Source organism: Diceros bicornis, chromosome 3, assembly GCF_020826845.1.
Source record: "Diceros bicornis minor isolate mBicDic1 chromosome 3, mDicBic1.mat.cur, whole genome shotgun sequence".
Classification (NCBI taxonomy): domain Eukaryota; kingdom Metazoa; phylum Chordata; class Mammalia; order Perissodactyla; family Rhinocerotidae; genus Diceros; species Diceros bicornis.
Window position 1 is genome coordinate 28,900,983 of NC_080742.1, and position 17,044 is coordinate 28,918,026.

The following is a 17,044-nucleotide window of genomic DNA, read 5'->3' on the forward strand; positions in this document are numbered from 1 at the left end:
ATACAGCAGAGGGGCTAGGATAAAGGACACAAATCAGGGGAAAACCGACAAGATTAAAAAAAATCCAAGGCCTCGTATTTACTGTTCATCCCCCATGCTCTCCGTGTGCTGTATTGTCTGCGTTGAGTCATGCTGAGAGAGAGCCAGGCACAATAATAGCTTGGAGCAGCCTTGCAGTCCCGGAGCCAGCCTCTGCCAATGGTGCTGACTGTGCTGGTGGAGAATGGGATTCTGATAGAGTTGTCTTTTTTCTCCTTCCCTGCAAGACCACCAATAATTATGGAGGGCACGCTGCAAACATGAGGTAAGGGTTCCCTGTTGGAGTGTATCCTGAGAAGTGACCCAGCAGGGGTCTCCGTGAAGGTATGTGCTACAACAGCCCAAGGTGTGCCTGCCTGACAGATGCAGACAATGCCGGGGACGTCCAGGGACACGTGTTTGAACCAGCGGTTCAAGGATTTAGACAGGTTCAAATGAAACTTAGCTCTATACATCATGCTACAGTGTGAAACAGTGACTTTTCCCTCTCTCCATCTTCAACCAAATCAGGTAACTGGGCACCTTGCATCCTAAAGAAAGGTGTAATCCACTCAGATCCTTAGAGTAAGCAGGCACAAGTCCTGCAACTTTATTCTGCCTAACATTTGGGAAATCCAGACCCTTGCGGCTCAGTGGCTCACAGCCCTAGCACTCATTAGACTCATGAGGAAGTTTTAAAAACACCCACACCCCAGACCAATTCATTCTAGAAATATTGAGGGTGGGACCCTGGCATTGGTCTGCTCTGGGAGCTTAACAGGTGATTCTGTTGTGCAGCCCGCATGAGAACTGCTAGACTCCTCCCTTCCTCCTGCCTGTCTGCTACTCTAGAGAGAGGGTTGGCAAACCTTTTCTGTAAGAGCCGGATCATAAATATAGTCAGCTTTCCAGGCTTTGTCGCAACTACTTCCCTGCTGTCACAGGGTGAAAGCAGCCCTGCGCAACACATAAATGAGTGAGCGTGGCTGTGTTCCAGTAAAACAATTTACGGGCACTGAACTTTGAATTTCGTATAATTTTCACACGTCATGAAATATTTTTCTTTTGATTTTTAAAAACTATTTAAAAACGTAAAACCCATTCTTAGCTCACAGCCTGTGTAAAAACATGTAGTGAGTAGGAATTTGCCTGGGGGCTGTAGCTTGCTTACCTTGGCTTAGAATTCAGCCCCGCTAATAGGGTAGGCGAGGACCACCCCTAACATTTCCCAGGCCCAGGGTAGAGTCAAAATGGAGGCTACATAGCATATATCTAAATATTTAAAAATATAAATCCAATTAACAAAACGTTAAATATATTCAATTCTCTTACCTTGACAAGTGTGTCTTCATAATGATCTAGAAGGCCAGGGTTGCACTTAGAATTTTTGGACTTCTCAAAGTTCACCAAAACTTGGTGGCATGCAGAGAGTTGGCCTGGTTCAGGACCTACCCCCTTCTTTTCACTTTCCACTCCTAGCTTTAGTGTGAGGAGCCACATGTGCAAGTGTGTCAACACCCCAGCCCCCACATCCATACTGTGTCCATACCCTTGGCAAACAGCCCCTCCTTGGCCAGCCCTTGGGGATCAGGTGCACATTCTAAAGGAGGGTGGTTTCAAGGAAGACTCCATTTGCCGAGGGAATTATAGGGTCCTGGACATCTGGAGATTATGGAATAGAAGTCTGAGAGGTAGGTTCCTGTTGGGCACAGCACCATGGATTCCTCATTCTGTGGGAGAGGATCAGAGCCAGGTCCTTTAAACCTGGGAACCAAAACAGGGACCCCTCTTGTCTGGCTTTAAGAGCATTACTGGTGGGTGATAGGAGCCTGAAAATTAGCTCCCATGAGTTTTCAGGTCCCTTGTGCGTTTCATTGGCACCCCCTACTCCAAACCCATGGAAGCAAACCTTATAGCGTGAAGCAGAACCCTTCTGAGGAAAGGGCAAAAAATTGTTTCAGCACATCTTTTGGATTAAAGGATCTGGCCTCCTGTCAGTCATGTACTGGAACTAGCTGGTACCAGTTCACAAGAACCAATTGTCCAGTACTTAGGAATTTTGTAAGCCAGTTCATAAATTATTGATAACTTGAAATCAGATGGGAGTATTTACACCACAGACATGGGCAAACTCTACAAATCAGATTTTTTAATTTTGCTATTTTGTTGTTGTTGTTGAGAGCCAGTTTTCCAGCACACCACTGCCTCTTGACCCCTGTCTTTCCAGACTCATCTCCCATCTCTCCATTCGCACATCCTCCACCTGCACCATGCTGAACTCCCCACTGGTCCCTGGATATTCCAGACCTCCTCATGCCCCTGTACTTTTGCACACACTATTCCCTCTGATTAGAATGCCCTTTGCCATTTTTATAGCAGGCAAGTCCCTATTAATCCTTTTAAGAACCAGTTCCCAAACTAGCTCTGTTGCAAAACATTCCAGAACTCCCCTCAAAACAGTTGGTCCTTCCAAGTCCCCACATCACTTTTGAAAATCGTAACATACGGGTCTTTTTTCAATCTCTATATCCTCATGCCTGAAAATGGTGACTGAGGGACAGTAGATCTTTAGCATTTTTTTAAAAAAATGAATCAATTATTAAAGGATAGTACAAATTAAACAAGAACGAAATAGAATATAGTTTACCTTCCTAAGAAATGGTTTAGAAGCCTGCAAACAAAGTGAATCTACTATATGTCTACCATATGCTACGAAATGCAATTATACGCAAGGAACTGCCCGGATCTATGGGAGAAAAAGAAACCAAAGGGAAAGGCTCTCTGTTTGTCCTCAAGGAGCTCACAGAGACAGTGGTTCCTGCACTGGGCTGACTACCAAAATCACCTGGGGAGCTTTCTAAACATTCCTACTGAATAACAGTCTCCAGGGTGGCAGCCCAGGTTTGCGTGCATTTTAAAATCTCCTAAAGTGACTCCAATGGTCAGCCATGACGTGAACCACCCTGCAAGAAAGTTTAAATGCACAACTTCCTAACCAGTTTGCCTCCCTCTCAATTCTCCCCTCCATCCTCTCCACCTGAAGACTCTATTCAAATTGCAAATCATTTGCGAGGCACTCCTACTTCTAACCTTTCATTGGCTCCTCTCCAGAGTGGAGTCCAAGCTCTGTAGAGTAGCATCAAGGCCCCCACGCCCTATGTTCGCCTCTTCCTTCCTCTTTGTTTTCGTCTCCTCTCCTCACCTCTCACTTTGTCTTCCAGTGTCAGGGAACGCTGGCTAGCATCCCCCATTTTTCCTCGCTCTACCTAGGATTCCATCTCCCACCTCCTCAAGCAGCTACATCCTTTAAGATTCATCTTTTGCATCACCTCCTCCATGAAGCCTTCCCTGACAAGGTCTCTTCCCCTGCTTAGTTGACCCTTTCTCTTCATTCCTCCCTCCCTTCATTCACACAGTGTGGGAGAGGCTTGCTAAGTGTTTTTCTCCTGGACTAGACAAGCCAGGCCACATTTCACAGCCCCCGTTATGGGGTCTGACCAATGCAGTATGAACAGAAGTGATTGCACCACTTCCAGGCCTGGCCCATTAAAGCATCCTCTATACAATTCTCATGCTCTTTCCCTTTCTTGCCATCTTCATGCAGATGAGCATGGCCAATTGGAATTCACTTGTTTTAGAAGATGAGACCACAGTGTGGAAGAATTACTGCTTGGAGTGGAGCCATGTGACAGTCAAGAAGGTCTTTTGGGGACTTTACATGAGCAAAACATTTACTTCCATTGTGGATTAACTTTAAAAAAAAAGTTATCCTACTTCAATTCAACAAATAATTATTGAGTAGTTACCATGTGTCAGGAGTATTCTGGGTGCTGTAGATATGGTGGTGAATAACCCTTTTCTCATAGTGAGAGAGATAATTTTAAAAATACAGAACATAATTTCGAGTCATGATAAGTGCAGTGAAAAAACTCTGAACATCTCTACCATTGCACTTTTCCATTTTATTATAACTACCATTTTTTTATTCATCATTTTATTCCCAGTTACTAATACATTAATTTTCAACTTTTCTTATAGCTACCTTTTTAATGTTTCTACCTACTAGACTCTGAGTTTTTGAGGGTAAGTACTGGATCTTTTTCATCTTTCTATCTCTAGTTCTTAGAACAGAGCTTGGCCCAGTGTAAGTTGTCAATAAATGTTGGTTAAATGAATGAACTCACAAAGCATAATGTGACAGGGGTGATGAAACATAGTGCAAGGGGAGCAAAAATGAAAAGGAGGACATCGCTTCCAGCTGAAAGTAACTGGAAAGGCTTCATGGAGGAGGTGGCATCTAAGCTGAGCTTTGGACATTGATTACCATTTCAGCACACACAAAACTGAAGTAGGGCAGAAAGCCACACGTAAATAATGGAAGAAAATGAATAAAGACATAAATGAGAGAAATGCAGGGTGTTTGGGGAAACTCAAGGAGCTCTGCTTAGGCTGGAACATAAGGTATGTGAGGGGGACTAGTGAGGAATAAAACTGGGCCGTGCAGACCTTGGGGTGCCAGACTCCAAAAGGTTTGAACTTTATCCTGGGTTATCATACAAAGAAATGGCGTGATCTGGACTCTGCTTTGGGAGCAACCACTTTGACACAAGTTGCTTTACCATTTTTCATTTCACCAAACATCTGTTCAATGCTGACATGTGCCAGACATATTGCTGGGCACTGCAGGTCCATGACCAGGAAGATGCTGCGCTTCGCTCACAGTCCAATTGGGGGAAACAACTATTCAGACATCATTTTAATGCAGTAAAAGATGTGAGAATTACAGAAGTAGTACGGAGAGGTACGATATTTTGCTTTGGTTCCAGCACAGGAGGTGGGGGTGGGGAGGTGGGGAGGTGTCTTGGGAAAGCCACACGGGAGTTTTCCAGGGGACCTGCACAGGCTGTCCTGAGCAAAGACGAACACATGGAGGGATGAAACAGCATGAACTCCCCTTATGTTAATTCAGCCCCGATTCCAAGATTCCATAGCAAAAACATCAGGGTTTCCTAATTTTCTCTAGCAAAGCTAGGAGGTATAATTCAAGGTTTCTCTTAACCCTTAAAATAACAACCCCAGGAAACTCTGCACACTCCTTCCTCAGAGCTCAAACCTCTTCCCCACCTCCCACCCCTCGTGGGCAGTACTTGTTTGAACTCACTGGGGACCCTGAGCTCCCTAAGAGTGAACACCCGGTCTTACTCGTTTCTGTATCTTGTGCCCGGCACAATTCAGGTGCTCTCCCAGATATCTGAGGTACAGAAAGAGAGATTCACTTTAAGCATGTAGTGGGGAGCCCATTGGCAAGTTATTTCCTGTGTCTCCACAAAGCAAAACAAAAACGGAAATTCCCAGTTCTTTCCCATGTTCTGTGAAGTCGTCAGAGCACTACTCAGTGTACGAACCTCTGATATGGATGCCTGAGTTACAACATGTGTTCTGATATGCTAGTCTTGTTGACTCCAGAAGAGAGCCACACCCTGGGGGAAGGGGCTGAATTACCCTTCAGTCTCTGTGTCAGTTATCTGCCAAGTGTACCAGAGAATTCACAGTTGGCTGAAGAAAGTAATATTTTTTTCTGCTGTTGGTCGTTAACATCCAGGTGCTTTCAATTGCTACCAAAATGGAGAACCCAACATAGTGCTCTGTAACCGTCATTTAAGGAACCTATTACTGCTCATCCTATGTCATTTCGTGCTCAAGTTTGTAAGTTTATTATCAGAAGCATGGTATTTTTGCTCATCTCATTTTGTGGGCCAGTAAAGAGACCCTGAGAGTCCAGGTGCATCTTGACTAAAATGTTGCCATCTTTCCATAGGGGTCATCCACTGCTGGCTGCGGTCCTGACTATCATTAGCAGCTTGGTTGGGTGGAGGGTTCAACTGGGAAGCCTGGAGGCGTGCTCCACCTTTTAAGCCCACACTGAGGAATAGACAAGGGGCAGCTGTTCGCATGGGGTGGAAATGGAACTTGCATATGTGTGTCTCCCAGAGCCCCACAATGCAGAGAGGATCTGGGGATGGGAAAAGAAGGGGCCTCCACTGGCTATCTTGTCAGGTACAGGTGTGCTAAAGTAGACATCAAGGCAGTATTAAGGGAAATCCTAGGGTGAACTAGACTAAAGTGACCAAAAGAGAGTAGCAAAGCCAGGGCACTACGTTATTAGGGACCAGCCTTGAAGCTTAGTGTTAAGTGAAATTAAAACATAGAGTCAAATGGAAGTAGAAAACCAGGGAAGAGGAGAGAAAAAGCGAGAAACAGGATAATCTGGAAACAGGATAATCTGGACACAGCCTGAAGAGTTGATCAACACTTACAACTGGGTTTGCACAAACTTCTATGACACCATCTTGCTGGAGAACTCCAGGAACTCCCTTTCACACAGAATAAAATGTGACTGGTGCCTCCTTGTTCTGATTATCTATTCCTGTATAACAATCACCCCAAAATTTAGTGTCTTAAAATAACAATCATTTATTCTCTCTCATAATTTCTATGGGTCAGAAGTTCAGGGGCAATTCGGCTGGGTGGTTCTGGCTTGAGATTTCTCGTGAGGCTGCAGTCAGATGGTGGCTTAGCTGGGGTCATCTTTAAAGCTTCATCGCTCACATATCTGGTGCCAGAGCTGGGAAGACTCAAAAAGCTGGGAGCTGAAACAGCTAGAACAGAGCACCTCTAACTTAATGTGGTTTCTCCACAAAGTCTCTTAAGCATGACGGCTCTGGTTAGCTGGACATTTTATATGGTGGCTCAGGGCTCCAAAGCACACACGCCAAGAGAACGAGAGAACCAGGTGGAAGGTGTATTGGCTTTTATGACCTAGCATTCTATTTGTTAGAAGACAGTCACTAAGGCCAGCCTATATTTAAGGGCAGGGGAATTAGATTCCATCTTTTGATGGAAAGAATGTGGGCATGTTTTAAAACCATAACAGTTTGCCTTCCAGCCACAAGTTATTTATATTGATCCCACATGCAAAATACACTCACCCTCTCTTAAGACCCCCAAATATCTCATCTGGATGGCATCCGTCTTAGGCTCGAGGTCCAGTATCCCATCATCCAAATCAGGTTCAGGTGCTGCAGATGAGGCTCCATGAGTGCAGACCCTCAATTACAGCTTCTTGAGTACTGTTCTTGATCTGAAGATCTGTGAACTAAAGTGACAAGTGATTTGCTTCCCCCCCCAACATACTTTGGTTGGATAGGCACAGGATAGCCACTATAGACATTTCAATAGTCTGTAGCAATTCTGAAATTCAGCCAGGCACATGTTGCCAGTTCCTTAATTAGAAATCAGCATTATTCCCTGGGAATGATTCTCCATGGCTCTTAGCTCCATTCTCTGGGCTCTTTGTTCCTCCCCCTGAATTATCCTTAATGTTCTATAAAATGTACCTTGTTTTTATAGCTGAGTATATTTCTCAGCCTGCTTCTTTCCCATAGAATTTTGGGAGTCCAAAAGCCTCTTTTCATTTTATACTACGTCTGTCCCTTTTAGTCTGAGCTGGCAATGTTTTCAGTAGTACAAGCCTCTTTAAAATTTTGTTTTCCATCCATCTTGTTGGGATTCACTCCATTAGACAAAAACCACATCCACAAATCTCATTGACATAAGCTTTTCTCTACTTTAGACTCCCTCTAAGGCGACTGCAGCACTGTGCCCTTAAGATTTTTAGAAGAATTTCTACTTAATGGAGACATCTGAAAGGCATGCCTTAAGATCTTTAGAGGGTCTTTTGACTGTTTGAAAAAACCTGTGCGGCGCTACTTTAAATCTGAGGTCTTATCAAAGGGTTCTGGAGTCACATTGTTGCCTTCATCTTTAGATGGAAATTACATATTTTAATTTTAGGCTCGTTTGCCATCTGGTGAGAATGAAACTGAGAAACAGTTTTATCTTTGAACCCCAAAAGTCTTGGCTTTTTTGGATTTACAATTCTTTCTTTAGCTCATCTCTCTCCTCTCGTATTTTACTATGGGCAGCTGAAGAATGAGGCAGCATCTTCAACACTCTGCCTGGAAATCTTACTGGATCATGAGTTCATTGATGATCTAGGTTCAATGGGTAGATTTCCTATGTCCCATGTTACCACTGGTGTAAACATTGCTAGACTTTCCAACACTTCATAACAAGGGTCTCCTTTCCTCCAGCTTCCAATACATTTTCCTCTCTTCCCTTTAATTCCTCACTAACAGCCTCTTCAAAGCTCTTCCACCCTCCAGCCAGGCCCAGAACCACTGCCACATGTTTTAAGTTTTGTCATGGCAATGCCTCACTTCTAGGTACCAAAAAATTTCCAGTTATCTATTGTGAAATAAATCACCCCAAAAATTAATGGCCTAAAACCAGCATTTATTTGTTTTAGCTTTCGTGGTTTCTGTGGATCCAACAGTCTGGATCATCTTGTTTAGGTGGTCTGGCTCAAGATCTCTTGCAGTCAGATGTTGCTGAGGTTGGGGCCAACTCAAAGGCTTCATCGCTCACATATCTGGCACGTGGGCTGGGAAGACTTGAACGTCTGGGGCTGGAACTGCTGGGTCTCTGTAGGCATCTTCCTGTTTGTCTACGTGGTCTCTCTCTGCAGTTTCTCTAACATGGTGGTTTCCATGCTCCAAAGGAATATATCTCAAGGGAGAGAACCAGGCAGAAGCTGTATCACCTATGAACTAGCCTTGAAAGCTACACTTCTGCTACCTATTCTTCATTAGATACAACTCACTAAGGCCAGCCCAATATTTAAGAAGGGGAAATAGACTCCACCTCTTGATGGGAGGTGTTTCAAATCACTTGTAGACTTGTGTTAAAACCAAGCACCTCTGGAGTTGAACAATATAGAGACCCAGTCCAAGTATGTGTTTGCTCACTGATCAGGATGAGTTTGGTAAACTGGGAGAAAATCCAAGACTGTGATTTTCTTGGAATTCTGGGAGTTAGGTCTCTGTTTTTAAAATTATCTGCAACTGAATGTTATCCCCCATAAGCACTTGGGAAATCTTTGCCTACCCCATTGCTTTCTAGTCTGGAGGTGATAACTGCCTGGAGGCCCACTTGCCTCACAGGAAACCGTGTGTTATACAGAGCAGTTTTGTTCTCTGTCCCTCATTAGCTTCCTGCTTCCCAAACTAAGCAGCCCCTGTCCCAAAGGAAAAGGAATCCTCCTCAAGTAGCCAACAAGCAGCACTCTCTCCATCTCTACTCTCTAAGACTTGCTAATGCTTGGATTTGACTTAGCCCGGGTAAGTAGCTTTTTAATACTAATTTTTAAAAACCCTGCTGTGCCAAAGAATTAAATAAGCAATCGTCCAGGTTTAAGTGCGTCACAGGGGACTAAAATAACACATTCTGGGACAGACATGTTTCAACCCCACCTCATCCAAGGCAACAAAATCTCTTTTCTACAAAGTTTTGACTCTGTGGAATGCAAGTTTTGTGGCCACAGCTAGGATAGTGTGCAGTCAATTTTCCAGGTGTAAAGAAATTCTAGGGGTGCAGAGATTTTCCTTTGCAGGTTGACAAATGAAAGTACATATATGAGTGTGTGTGGGGGGTGGGGGGACTGATATCCAACCCTCAGAGATGACTGGACTCCTCTTTTCTATATTTAGACTATGTCTTGCAATTCATGAAAATGAATTGCTTATTCTTTTTCCCCTTAAACCATTCTCCCTCCTCCCCTAGGCTTTATCTATTTATTTTTAAAAATAACTGAGTCACATGTGATTCATTCCTAAAGCATAAGAGTTATTTTTAACAACGTGCTCAAACACAAATTCCATTATTCACCTCCTTAGGGAAAGTGAGTTACTCCACAGGGAAAAAAGTAGAGATTTTTGTATACATTTTTGATTCAGTGAATAATTTATATTAAAATAAATTGTGCAGAAAATGTGAAAGATCTTTGAGTCATCCAAAGATGACTATATTGGGACCAGAAGAGAAATGATTGAAATCCACAAAGCTGTGGAGGGAGCTGTGAGGGGGAATTTTCATTCAGAGTTTTTTGGTTAATGGCATCCTTTATTGTTGTTTTGGATGCTGAGGTTCTCTCCTCCCCACTGTTAGAGTGTTGTTTGGAGCTTAGGAAGTTTTGATAGATACTTAGCTAAGGTAAACCTCAGCGATCATTGATTTAGTGTACACCAGATGAGTGGGAAAAAAAAGTCAGCAGGGAAGTGGAAAGAGAGAGAGAGAAGCAGTAGGCTATGATGACAAAATATCATATTGAATCAGATCAACTTCTAGCTCTTAGTCTCTTAATTTTAATCATATTTTTCCTTCTGGGTGTCAACAATATTATGCTGCCAAAACCCTACAGCTATGGGTGACATACACATTTAAATCTACCAGAGACAGATGGCAACATAAATCTCCATTGTTGCTTTCTTAGAGGCCTCTCGGTGCTGCTGCCGCCTGCTGTGAATGGGACATTAGAGGTGACTATTTCCCACAAGGGCGTTTTTTAGGTTTACCTTCAGGAAGTCAAGATGCTTCTTTGTTTTCAGGAATTTTGTTGGCTAAGATCGTGGGAATTACAATGGCAATAGAAAGCTAATGCTGGAATGAAAGTTGTCAATTAGCAACTCCACAACTTCCTTTCTGCTCAGCCTTCCAGGATAGCAGATGAGGTTGTTACAGCTGGCCAGCACTATCCAAAAAGTTTGTTCATGACCATACAGAGTGGCCAGGCTAACAGATTGCCTTAATTATAGCAAGGGAAGGCCCCATGGTTGAGCCCTGCTTTTGATCAAAGAATCTCAAAGAACATATTTTACATAGCTACATAGTAAAATGCTACATAGTAGCATTTTACTACAGCATAATAAATACCCCCACTTTACTATAATTATCCCCTCTGATGACTCTAGGCTCTGCTCCGCTCCACATGAGCCCTGGGTCTGGCACATAGTGGGCCCTTCACGAACACGTGTTGAGTGAGGGAGTGGGTGAGTGCCATCCTGCAAGGCTGCCCAGGAAGCTGCCCCGACCTGCCTCTGCTCTGCTTCCCCAGCTCTCCATGTATAACCTTTCATTTATTTTATTTCATCTACTTACATTAGGTTATAAGTACTTATATTACTTATCTACTTACATATTTGCTATTTCTGTAGGTCAAAAGGGCCAAATATCAGCAATTTCCTATGGTTCAACCTAATAGAAAAGCAGGGGCATGGAGGGTGTATATCAGACAGACGTAGGTTGAATGCTGGCTCTGTCACTTCGCATGTTGTGTGTCCTCGTCAGGCTCCTTAGCTTCTCTATGCCTCAGTTTCCTTGGGTGTAAAATGGAAATAATAATAGCAACCACATCACAGTGGTGGTATGAGGATTAAATGAGGCAGTGCATGTCAACAACAGAACGCAGGGGTTGGCTCATGTAATAAATGTTAGCTACACCTAGTCAATAGATAAATATTTACTGAGACTCCACTATCTGCCAAGGATAGTGCTAGTTGTTAGAGGTACAAAGATGGATAAAATAAGAGCAGGCTTGCCTTCATGGAGCTCATAGCCATTGGAAGTGTGTTAATGAGTCTGATCAGTGCTACAAATGAGGAAGTACCAAGTGCTAAAGGAGCCTGTTTCCCAACTCGCCTACTAGGGTGGAATCATGTTTTTTTTTTTTTTTTTGGTGAGCTAACATCTGTGCCAATCTTCCTCTACTTTTTTGTATGTGGGATGCCGCCATAGCACAGCTTGATGAGCAGTGTGTAGGTCTGTGCCTGGGATCTGGGCCTGTGAACCCCAGGCCACTGAAGTGGAGCATGTGAACTTAACCACCATGCCACTGGGCCGGCCTTGGAATCACCATTTTGCAGATCTAGTTTCCCAAGTTAACTGTGAGAGGCTTTGACTATCTTTTTCCCTGGTGTATGGTGGATACCATAGTCCAGTAACTAGTATGTGGTGGATACTCGATAAATATGTGTTGAATGAATCAATGAGTGAGTCGACTAATCAATGAATAAGTGAACTATAGTTCCAGCTCTAAGGATATGTGAGACAGAAGCTTCTCAGGTCAGCATTCACAGCCAAGGCAGCCAAGAGCTCTTTCTTAGAAAACTGAAATCATCCAGTGTTTTACTATAGAGGTTTATGGGCCAGAATCCATCTTTGATGGAAATGGCAAAGAGGTGTCACTCAGCTAGATCCTGGGTTTTTGACTGGTTATCATTTATTTTTTAATGATCTTTTCTCAACATTGCAGCACATACAAAAAATGAGTTTTTGAACATCACCGTTTATGTAAAGTATAATCATGTCAGCAAACAAAGAAGAAAAAAATGAAGGATGATTTTTCCTAGTTCACCATTCATTCTTTCATTCATTTCATTCATTCCACAAGCATTCTATGTCCAGGGCACTTTGAACATAGCAAACATTTGGGAAAGAAACAACCACCCCCCAGCCATACTGTTTAATGGCCCTCTACTTCCAGACCTTTTTCTCTTACCTTCTGACTGATTTAATTGTGTACATTTATTCATTTATTTAAGACATATTTGCCAAAGGCCAACTCTATACCACGCCCTGTGTTGGGCATTGAGCTCTTGGTGATGAGCAAAGGCTCCCTTGGCCTCTGCTTCGATTAAACTTGGAGTCTAGTGGAGAGGACAGCAGTATCAAACAGTCACGTAAATATATAATCAAACTGCAGTTACTGCAGCAAAGGAAAATTAGAGTGAAATGAGAAGATATACCAGGGGCCTGACCTGGGGCACCAGGAAAAGTTTCCTTGGGGAAGTGATTTTTGAACTGAGACCTGAAAGTTGAGAGGAGGAAACAGGAAAATGAACTCAATGTCAGGAGTGGAGTGGGCTAGGGCACGGAGATGAATGTGGAGTGTTGGACGGGGGCCATGGAAATTCAAGTCATATTTCAAATTTTCAAGAATGTTAAGGAAAGGTGATCTGCTCAGATTTACATTTTTCACTGTTTACCATCAACTAGATTGTGGTTCTTTGAATTATGAGGCCATGTCACACTCACTTTTACATCTCTGACCGCATCCAGCAGAGGGCTTTATACGCAGATGGTGCTCAATTGATGCTGATCAAATATGGAAAAGGATGTCAGTGACATGACCATGCACTAAAATGTTAATAATGATCTAGTTCAGTGGATACTTGTATCTCCAAATCAAGAGATGCCCCCAGAATCCCCAGTGGTTTCCCCTAGGCCATGCAGTTAAGAGATGAAAGGGGCATGGCACTCTGTTTTTCACAAGAAATGTTTGTATTTATATTATTTCTCTATGAGAGAAAGAGTTCTTAGCTATCCCCTTGCCCAGAGTCTCATTAGGAGAATTGCCAATTGGCCACAATCTCAACCGCAAAGCTCACTGAGCCTCATTTGGATGATCAGGGAGTGGATGGGGGTGGGAGTGAGGAGTGGATTCTCTCTCCCTAGTCTCTTCTAGCTCTTGTCTTTCACTCAAAGTCTAATCAGCAACACAGGGTTCCACATCCCCTGACTTCACACTTTCATATTTCTAAGGGCTTTGCCACCCTCAAGCAGGTCAGCGTGATTATGGGTGTCCTTTGGGGATTGTGACTTCTGTGGGATCGACTTCTCTTATATATGGGGACTGATGCTCAGCAACTATGGTAAATGCTCCCAAGCTCTGCTGGAGAAAATGTTTCCTTGAAGGTCATTAACAATACATTTGCCGTTTCCATCTTTAGAACTAAGGGAAATGGGCCGGCCCCACGGCTTGGTGGTTAAGTGCGCGCTCTCCGCTGCTGGCGGCCCGGGGTTCGGATCCCGGGCGCGCACCGACGCACCGCTTCTCCAGCCATGCTGAGGCCACGTCCCACATACAGCAACTAGAAGGGTGTGCAACTATGACATACAACTATCTACTGGGGCTTTGGGGAAAAAAAGGAGGAGGATTGGCAATAGATGTTAGCTCAGAGCCGGTCTTCCTCAGCAAAAAGAGGAGGATTAGCATGGATGTTAGCTCAGGGCTGATCTTCCTCACAAAAAAAAAAAAAAAAGAACTAAGGGGAAGGCATTTTGGAACAGGGACAACAGATAGAGATAAATTTCAGAGGTCTTTTTCACACAATGATGATTACCTCAAAATGGAACCAGATTTCAGGGATCTTTGTCCCGTCCAGAGAGGCTTTTCTTCCCAGTGTGTGGATAGTATGTAAGTATGATTATATAAACGCAGTGGGAAGACGTGCTCCTGATCTTTAAATCATTTGATACTGGCAATGATCTCATTTTTAAAGCCACAAGAAACCATGGATGATGGCCAAATTACCAATGATTCTTAAACAGCTTCCATATTTATCTGTTTGGCTGTTTTCATCCCTTCTTCTTTCTCGTGCCATTCTGTGATATCGCCTCAGCCTCAGAGATTCAGCGCGGCCTCTGCTGAACACATGAATACTAAAGAATTGGTTTCCTTAGTAACAATAACCATGAAGCAGCTCTCAGAACTTCCTGCCTTTCTGTCTGTCTAGCTTTCTGTTTGTTTTCTGTTGGTCACGCCCAAACCAGGCCTGCCCATAAAAGATGCACATAAATTTCATGACCCATAAGGAGGAAGGGAGGCTTGTCTCTGCTGATGTCACATTCCTTTTCTCAACCTGCTTCCCTGTTCTGTGTGGTTCCGGCTAAGCCAGAGCACCTGCAAAGGTTCATGACCATTTCAGAACTCTTTTTCTTTCTTCAAGGCAAAATCTGGAACCACAAAACTGTAATGCAGGACACACAACCAAAATGTGGTGACCGTTTTTCTCTGTGGGTGACCAATGTGGACCTTTCCAAAAAAGAAGACATCATTTCTCTCTACAGTATTTCTAATTATAAAAAGAAAATGTTAATTGAGTAGAGAAAGCTTTGCTGATTTTCCAGGATTTCTTTTCTTGGTGCCTATTTGTTGTGAGAACTTGCCCTGCTTCCCACCCTTCTTCCCAACTCTAGTCAGGGTGAACCCAAGGGGCCTCCCTCCCCAAAGGGAGCAGAGGAAGATGTGCCTCAAGAAGCTTTGGGGTCACCGTCCCACCCACGGCTCCTGAGCCTGCTCTAGACTCTTTTGATGCATTCTGCCATCTTATCTCCTGAGCACATATGGGGGTGCCTGACCCACTGTTGCTCCATCTCGTGGCCTAGATTCCTGGCTGTGGCTATGGAAGCACCCTCTGTATGGCAGAGCCCTTGCCTGCTCCTTCTTGCCTCAGCTGTCTTCTAGGGCTGTATCCACTCAATGTACAAACACAAACGGATCACCGCTTGGTGCTAGGCATGATGCCAGACACTTTGGATCTGAGAATGACTACAAAGACACAGTCCCTGCCCTCATGAGGTTTATAGTCTGAAACCATAATTTGGATGCAAGACAATAACTATAGCACATTTCCATAGGAGCTATACTCAGGGTAATGAGGACCACTTAAGAGGAATGTCTAAGCCTGTGAAATTGGAGGCAGAACAGGGAAAAGTTCTTAGAGAAGATTAAGCTTGAACTAAGTCTTACAAAGCAAACAAACAAACAAAGATAGTATGAATAGGTAGAATATGTTGAACACTTACTATAGACTAGGCACTTGACATGTGTTGTAGATTCATTATTTAATTTAATTCCTGTGACAGTGTCCTGTGAAGTAGATTCTATTATCACCCCCCACTTTACAAACTGAGGCTCACAAGTCAAATTCCTCACACACCGCCACGCAGCCAGGAAGTGGCAGAGCCCATAGTCAGGCCCAGGGCTGTGTGACCGCAAAGTCCAGGATCTTAAGCATAGGCTGAGCAGAAGGGGGATCCCAAGTGCTCCAGTGTGATAGGTACAAAGTGGTTGCTTTTGTCAGAACATGAGTGTTGGTGAAGCGTGGAGAGAGGCAGGCAGGGCCAGCTCATGGAGGCCTGGCCGATGAGCTTGGCCATGGTCCTCAAGGTGAAGGCGAGCCGCTGAAGGGCTTTAACTCGTGTTGGGAAATGGCCTGGTTTGTGTTTTGGAAAGACCATTCTGGCAATAGTGAGGAGGATGGATTTGAGCGAATAGAACCGGGAGCAGAGAGATCAGTTAGAAGCCCCTTGCAGTCAATAGTCCTGGTAAGAAGTGATATTGGCCTGAATTTGGGCATCGGCAACAGGGAAGGATAGGAAGGGACCACCCACTGCTTTCCCCACGAAGCTCCATCTGCTGGATGCCTGCTTCCTACATTGCACCTACAGCTCCAGCCCCAGGGCTCCTTTTGATTTCGTATCTTCAAATCTATCTGGGGTTACCTTCCCCTCCTACACCCTACACTGCATCTCATTGTGTTTTCAACTCCCAGAGCCTAGTACAGTGGTAGGCACTTAGCAAAGGAGTGTTGAATGGAAGAATGAATGAATTGGAATAGTTTCCATTTTCAATCCTGTTTAAGAAAACCATGATCTTGACCATTGTAGTCCTGTTGCTATCCTCATTCCAAGGTGGTATGAAAACTGGATGGATGTTCTGATCAAGCATGAGGTATGAGCTATTTGGTTATCACAATGCAGATGCTCCTTGATTGATATGTAGTATCACTTCCTCTGTCTTGGATTTTATACTAAGTGACAGCTGTCAAACAACATGTACCTCAGACCTTTTAGCTAGAAGGGAAAGAAGTGGAACTCAAGAGGTTAATTCTGTGCAATTTCCTGTTAACTTACATATAGAACCAAGGATGGGCCTGCTCTTCACAATTTTCCCAATTAAAAATTAAGCCAAATTCTGGTGGAATGATGACAGGTTGAATTGGGCATACATACAAAGAGATAGCTGAGACATTCCAATCAATGGAGGACCTATGGTGCGGCACTATGAAAGCAACACAATTCATAGCCAACAATTTGGATAGCTTCTCCCACCTGGCGGTCTTAATTTGTCCTTGTCCTAGAAAAAGTAAAAATTAAAAAAAACACACACACACAACATACACATGGGTATTTATAGCAGCTTTATTCATAAGTGCCAAAACTTGGAAGCAACCAAGGTGTCCTTCAGTAGGTGAATGGATAAATAAACTGTGATACATCCAGACAA